General features: G+C 43.5%; 1 pseudogene; it reads left to right on the top strand.

Annotated features, from left to right (window-relative positions):
• Positions 1-1,016: 1,016 nt before the first annotated feature.
• On the top strand, positions 1,017-2,590 carry LOC117717009 (fructose-bisphosphate aldolase A pseudogene; annotated as a pseudogene).
• Positions 2,591-7,639: the final 5,049 nt, after the last annotated feature.

The raw sequence follows: 7,639 nt of genomic DNA, 5'->3' as shown, positions 1-7,639 counted from the left end.
AGGGCTGGAGGATGGCTCAGTGGTTATAGAGCACTGACTGTTCTTCCACAGGTCCCGAGTTCAATTCCCAGTAACCACATGGTGGCTCACAACCATCTGTAATGGGATCTGATGCCCTCTTCTGGTGTCTGAAGACATCGACAGTATAATGTACTAGACAAATCTAAAAAAAAAAAAAAAAAAAAAAAAAAAAGAATGCTCCAATAAAATTGTGATTACTTCATTTCTTGCCTCCAAATCTAATGATCCTGAGTTTAGTCCTTGGCATCCACTTGATAGAAAAAGAACTCTTTCAAGCTGTCTTTCAACTTACACACACACACTCTAATAAAAGTTTTTTTTTAAAGAGAAGGGATACAAGATTATTTTCTTCTTAAATTTCTCTACTATCTTTACAGCAAGAGTATATTTAATTATGAAAACATTATTTCATAAAGTTATGTAATTAGAAAAGATTTTTTTAGCTTAAAAAAGAGGCTTTTATTTTACAAGTATGACTATTTCTATGTATGCATACCATGTGTGCAGTGTCCAAGGCGGCCAGAAGAGGGCACTGAATGTCCTGGAGCTGGAGTTACAGAAACTTGTGAGCCACCCTGTGTGGGTGCTGGGAATCAAACTTGGGTTCTGTGCAACAGTAGTAAGTGCTCTCAACTGCTGAACTTTCTCCAGACCACGATTTTTAGCTTCAATTAGTAAAATTAATCTGTAGATCTTTGTAAAAAGAAACACAAAAGGTAATTTTTTGTGTTATTCTCTTAATTTCAGATGAATATTCAGTTATGAATATTAACTTCTGAGTTGGGCATGGTGGTGCACACCTTTAATCCCAGTACTCGAGAGTCAGAGGCAAGTGGATCTTGTGAGACTAGCCTGATCTATAAAGGGAGTTCCAGAGCCACATCTACCCCGCGAGCCCCGCCCACAGAATAGGTAGCGTTCTCTGTTCTCTCACAGAACAGAAACAGGTTCTGTTAACCCTAGCAGCGTTCGCTCCACTGTCCTTTTGCCCACCTGCCACAGCACTTAGTCAATCCACCACCTCCTGTGCCAGGGCCGTGCTACCACCAGCACCATGCCCTACCCATACCCAGCACTGACCCAGGAGCAGAAGAAGGAGCTGTCTGACATCGCTCGAAGAATTGTGGCTCCGGGCAAGGGCATCCTGGCTGCAGATGAGTCCACTGGAAGCATCGCCAAGCGGCTGCAATCCATTGGCACCGAGAACACCGAGGAGAACAGGCGCTTCTACCGTCAGCTGCTGCTGACTGCGGACGACCGTCTGAATTCCTGCATCGGGGGCGTGATCCTTTTCCACGAGACACTGTACCAGAAGACCGATGATGGAATTCCCTTCCCCCAAATAATCAAGTCCAAGGGTAGTGTTGTGGGCATTAAGGTGGACAAGGGAGTGGTGCCCCTGGCAGGAACTGATGGCGAGACCACCACTCAAGGGCTGGATGATTTGTCTGGACGATGTGCTCAGTACAAGCAGGATGGAGCCGATTTTGCCAAATGGCGTTGTGTGCTGAAGATTGGGAAACATACCCCTTCAGCCCTTGCCATTATGGAAAACGCCAATGTTCTGGCTCGTTATGCCAGCATCTGCCAGCAGAATGGCATTGTACCCATTGTGGAGCCAGAAATCCTCCCTGATGGGGACCATGACTTGAAGCGCTGTCAGTATGTAACTGAGAAGGTGTTGGCCGCGGTCTACAAGGCTCTGAGTGACCACCATGTCTACCTGGAAGGAACCTTGCTGAAGCCCAACATGGTCACCCCAGGCCATACTTGCACTCAGAAATTTTCCAGTGAAGAGATTGCCATGGCAACTGTCACAGCACTTCGTCGCACAGTGCCCCCTGCTGTCCCTGGAGTCACTTTCCTGTCTGGAGGGCAGAGTGAGGAAGAGGCATCTATCAACCTCAACGCTATCAACAAGTGCCCTCTGCTGAAGCCGTGGGCCTTGACTTTCTCCTATGGCCGAGCCCTGCAGGCTTCTGCCCTAAAGGCCTGGGGTGGGAAGAAGGAGAACATGAAGGCGGCTCAAGAGGAATACATCAAGCGTGTCCTGGCCAACAGTCTCGCTTGTCAAGGAAAGTACACCCCAAGTGATAAGTCAGGGGCAGCGGCCAGTGAATCCCTCTTCATCTCTAACCATGCCTACTGAGCAGAGGTGGCCTGAGGAGAGGAGGCCTTCAGGCTCTCTCCCATCAATCCCTCTTGCTGCAGCCTCATGACTCTGGTGTGTGGTATTGTCTGTGGATGCCGACTCTGTTATCCCTTCCAGCCCGCTGCTAATCAACAGCTATTTAAAGGGGAAGGGGGAAGGGCGGCGTCTGCTCCTTTCTCTGAAAGATTTGCTGGGTGTGGAGGTGGCAGGTCTCACATTTTTAGGGTATGTCTGTAATATCGCTTAAAGCATCGCACTCCAGCAATCCTGTGTGTTTTTAAAGTCTGCTTCAAACAGGTGTTTGTTAGTTTGTTTCTTTCTTTCTGTCTGGGAACTACTGTAACCTTGAAAATTTGAACTGTTTGGTCAGTGAGCACTTGCCAAGCCTTGAGTCTACATATCAGCGAATGTGCTTCTCTTTAACTATCTTTTTACAGTCATAAGAGAAATAAACATATAAAATAAACGCATCTCAATGCATAGCTGCGCAGGAGTACAGATGTTTTATTAATGAAAATGAATCCAGCTTTTGGTAAGTCATGGCAGCAATATAACGTTTCATTGTTTGGTCCTGTGCTAGACTGTCCCTGCTGTTTCCACAAATTCCTGTAATGCTTAATGGACATCTGGAAGAATTCAGCCAATTAATCGAATTCACATAGGAGCTAGGCTAATGGCTGTCTGAAAGGCAGATTACATTAAATCAAACTTGCAATATGAATGAAAGCACTTAATCATACATGCAACATTCATTAGATGCGACACAGCAAGTGTTTTGATTACGTTAATGAAAGATCAGGTAAAGTGCATCAGCTGAGCAGATTGAAAAGACAGCATGCTTACAAATGTTTGATTACGGCGAATATCAACAGAAACGCTGCCAGTAATTTATAGCAAAACATATTTGTGGGTGTCTAGAGCTGCTCAGCACAGGGAAGTGGAGATCTAGGGTGCAGAGCAGTGATTAATCCATGAGAGAACTTTAGTCAGGTGTCAGGAAGGGACGGGAGTTTAGTCATTTAGAGGCACAGGCTCCTTCATGTTGTGACTTGAGATCTCCGTGAACCCCAATTTCATTTTCTCTAAGGATCTTTGGTGAAGAGGTAGCTCCAGCGTAGGGAACACCCTGACTTAAAAGGGGACTCACCTCTGACAGCGGGGTTCACAATCTCTTGGCAGGAGTTGAAATCTTAGTGCTCGCTCATAGTTACGGCCGGTCTCTAGGGCCATGAATGTGTTTGACTGTCCCTGCATTTTCTCAGACACTCCTCACTAACATTCTAGAAAAGAAAACTTACAAAGGGTGTTTCTTACACAATATTAATGGATTTATAAATTCTAGGATACAATAAAATGTCATTTGTAGCTCTTTTTGTAGAAAATAAGGATAAAAGATATGTAATATAAGGGATATATAATATTTTTAATGTATTACACCTAATATATGTGGTTTTTAGAGCAAGGTCTTACATATATAGCCTGAATTCAAAGTCTTCTTTCCTTTATCTTCCAAGTACTAGGAAGACAGGTGTGTACTTGTATGGCCAGCTAATACATTTGGAATTAATTTTGTAATTAATAAAACTATAAAACAATGAAAATTGTATTTTATACAACCATGTATGACTTTTCTTCTACAGTGACTACTAGTATCAGAGAGGACTACCATTAGAGACGGTGAAAACCACTCTTTCCCTGGGAGCTAGCACGGGAGCTGAGCTGGCTTTCGTGGTTTTAGTTTGATAGCAGTGGAATGCTGAGGACACCTGGCAGGTCCTCCTTGGGCGCTGTCTCCAGTTCAAACTGACCCACAGGGAAGCAAGGATCCCATTGCTCTGACCAGGGGAGGCACCGAGACAGGAAGATGGGAGTTGTAGCCGCAGGTGTTTATGATGCTCCACCAAGTAAACTATCACAGAGGAAAACAGAAGCAGCAGGAACCCCAAACCCAGAACACAGGCAAGCAGCAGGAAGCAGAGATGCATGAATTTTCTGAAGAAAAGCAGGGAAAAGCTAGAACATGAGAAAATTGATATTTAAGCCACTTAGTTCACTCGATAAGAAATATGACAAGATAATTGAGAAGTCACTGCTCCAGAATGAAGTCTTCTTCAGCCTATTCTGGCTGCTGTAACAAAGTACTATGGACCAGGTAGCTTCTGCAGAACAGAGAGCTATTTCTTACTGTGCTAGAAGGTGAGGCGTCCAAGGTCAAAGCTCCCGCAGGCTGTGTATCTAATGAGGGTTTGCATTCTGAGTCTCAGACTGTGACTCCTTTCTGTGTCTTCACTGGAGAAGGGTGGGGATTCCCTGGGGTTTGCCCTATGACCTCACCACCTGCCAAAGGCCTTGCTTCCTAAAGTCACCCCCTTAGTGTTCTGTGTTGGTGTATGAATTTTAGAGTCATGTGTAGTAAGACCATTGAAAAAATATTGCAGAAGCATGTGATTGCTATTGTGTTTTCCCGCATTGTATATGTATTTACAGAAAGGGAAAGGAAAGTTAACTGGGTCAGAGGTAGCCATTATTTATCTTCTCACCTAATGGTTTGTCTGTGGTCTTTCTCTTTCTCCTTTGAGACAGGACTCATTCAGGTTCCCAGGTTGGCCTCAGCATACAACATATGTAACCAAGAATGACTTTAAATTCTGATTCCCCTGTCTCTACCTCCTGAATGCTCGGATTACAGCCATGCACCATCATGCCTGTTTCATCCAGAGTTGGGGATTAAACCTGAGGCTTTGTATATGCTATTAATTAACCTACCCCCCCACCATTTTATCTGAGATAAGGTCTCATATATCTCAGGCTGGCCCTGAACTTGCTTTATAGCAAGTCTGGCTTTATATTCTTCATTCTCCTGTCTCAGCCTCTGATTGCTGGAATTATAGGTATGTACTGACACACCCGGTATATCTGTGATCCCTTCACCCCTAGGGGCTTATGGGTAGACAACCACATGGGAGTCTCACACAATACTGCTTGCTTAAGCCTTCCACAAACATTTAGTTAAGTAACTTCAAGATGCCCGTGTTGTCGGTCATTTCACTGATTTATAGTGAAAAAAAAAATACAACCCAGGATTATTTTAAATCATTTGCTTTGTCTCAATTATTTGTGCAGTCTCTTATTGGGAAACACAGTGGTGTACTATAATTTTAGATGTCAGGTTATTAATGCCTCTGTTTGGAAATACAATAATGATTTTGATTCACTCAGGTGAGTCAAACTGAAAGCCCAGGTTTTCCTCCTCCAGGAAGCCCTCCCTCTGTCTCTCGGACTAGACAATAAGCAGTATTAATTTTAACATCACTCACTCTGGAGACCCCCTCCCATGAAGCAACTCTAATAACCCCTATCGTCTCCTGGTCTACCCATCTACCCACAGGAGTCAGTCACAGGAAGAGAGTGCGGTTGTTTATAATCAGCTGTTGTTTATAATCAGCTGTTGTTTATAATCAGCTGTTGTTTATGTTTCTCTACTTTCTTGATCACTTTGTTGAAACTTGGCTGGCGATCAAAGAACTTAAGATGTCTTCTTCTTTCCCAGACAGCAGTCCTGTGAAAAGTGGGAAGTAATTCTACTCAGATTCAATGGTTTTATTTATTTAGCATTTCAGAGTTTGTTTGTTTTCTTTCGAGAATAAAATCTTTGTGTGTATATTATGTGAGTGTGTGCATGCACGCGCTGTGGTGTGCATGCAGAGGTTAGAGGACAACTTTAGGCATTGGTCTTTACCTTTTCACCATGAGACAGGGTCTCAGGTTCTGTTTCATACACCTAACTATCTGGAATTGCAGATGCATGTTCTCACCTCCAGCTTAATGTGAGTTCTGGGGATCTGAGCTCAGATGCTCTCAATTGTGTGAATTTGCTCAGTAAGCTATCTCTGAGCCTCTTAGTTTGTGTTTTGAAGATGGGACCTTACTATGTAACCCAGGCTGGCCTTGAACTTATGGTGACCCTCCTGCATACTGATTTATTTGCAGGCAAAGTTCTCTGTACCTGGTGTTATTATTCTCCCGGCAACGGTTGTTCACCCTCCAAACTATAATGGGCATGAGATAGGAGAGGGAGGAAGTCGGCGTTTACCACCCCATCCTGACTCCCTTGCATTCGGCCTACTAGGCTTTCTCTACGAATGCTTGAGCAGTGTTAAAGTGGAAACCTCTAGATCTTTGGAAAGTCAGTTATGCCAAATGATGTTTTTCTGGGGCACACAGGTGAAAGGATGTCTTGCTAAAACAGACACGTGAAAAGTGACCCCATGGACAGTGGAGGATGAGCACTGAGCTTTGGCTGATGGCCTTGCTATTCTTTGCTAAAGACACAAATGTATTATTGGTTTGCCTTTCATAGCATTGCTGAGCTCAACCTGTGATAACCCAGAAATTGAGAAAAATTTGCCCAAGAACTGCTTGTGAGGTTCCTGCAGCAGTTGTCTCTTCCACGGCCTCACCTCAGGCCAGTTGGCAAGCCTGGCAGTTTCTTCAGGATTGAACTACAGCTGCCTGATGTCTGCTTGCTGAAAAGACTGGACTGTAGCTGCCAGTTCATGCCTGTGTCTGCCTGCCTAGTGGACTGGTCTGCAGCTGCGGAATCCTATTTGGTGTTTGCTACAGGATTGCCCAAGAAGATCAAAAGGTTACTCCCAAAGAACTATTGCTGAACAGGTCCACTTCACCCATATTCTAATGACTTTTCTCTTCCACTACCTCTGCTGGGTAGTGGGCTAGAGGAGAGGTTGAACCCTTATTAAAAGTAGGTTACAAAAATTTATGCCTAGACAGTGTTTCATTTTAATTTTTGTTAAGTTCACATCCCTGGCACATTTCTTTTTTTAATTTTATTTATTTTTAATTGGATATTTTATTTATTTACAATACAGATGTCATCCCCTTTTCCCATTTCCCCTCCCTAGAACCCTCTATCCTATACCCCCTCTTCCTTTATGCTTTTATACCATTTTGATTATTTGCATGTAATAAGGTCAGTTCTAGGTTGAGGGTCTAGCAATACAATAGATGCAAATAGTCGAGGAACAAACAAGACAATAAACACAAATAGTCAAATTAGAAGCAAGGCATTTAAACCCAATTACATGAACACTCCTGTGATCACTGTTTCTAAGGGCTTATCAGGATAACCAAAGTACCTGAGCCTACTTCCCTATCCTAGTTCTAGGTCATTTTCATGTCTGAAGCCTACTTTCTTGTTCTAACCTAAAATTTAGATTCCTGTCTGAAATTACTTCTTTGTTCTGGCCTAATATTTAGATGCATGCCTGAGATTACTTCTTTGTTGTAGCCTACGATTCAGATTCATACCTGAAATTACTTCTTTGTTTTAGTCTAATGTCAGATTCCTGCTTGAAGCTTACTTCCTTGTCCTGGCCCATGTCATATTCCTGCCAAGAAGCCCCAAAGGCTCTCCACCTCTCCCCCTTTTTATTTTGTTAACAAGAC

This window comes from Arvicanthis niloticus, chromosome 11, assembly GCF_011762505.2.
Source record: "Arvicanthis niloticus isolate mArvNil1 chromosome 11, mArvNil1.pat.X, whole genome shotgun sequence".
NCBI classification, from domain to species: domain Eukaryota; kingdom Metazoa; phylum Chordata; class Mammalia; order Rodentia; family Muridae; genus Arvicanthis; species Arvicanthis niloticus.
This window is presented reverse-complemented; position numbering and strand designations above follow the sequence as displayed.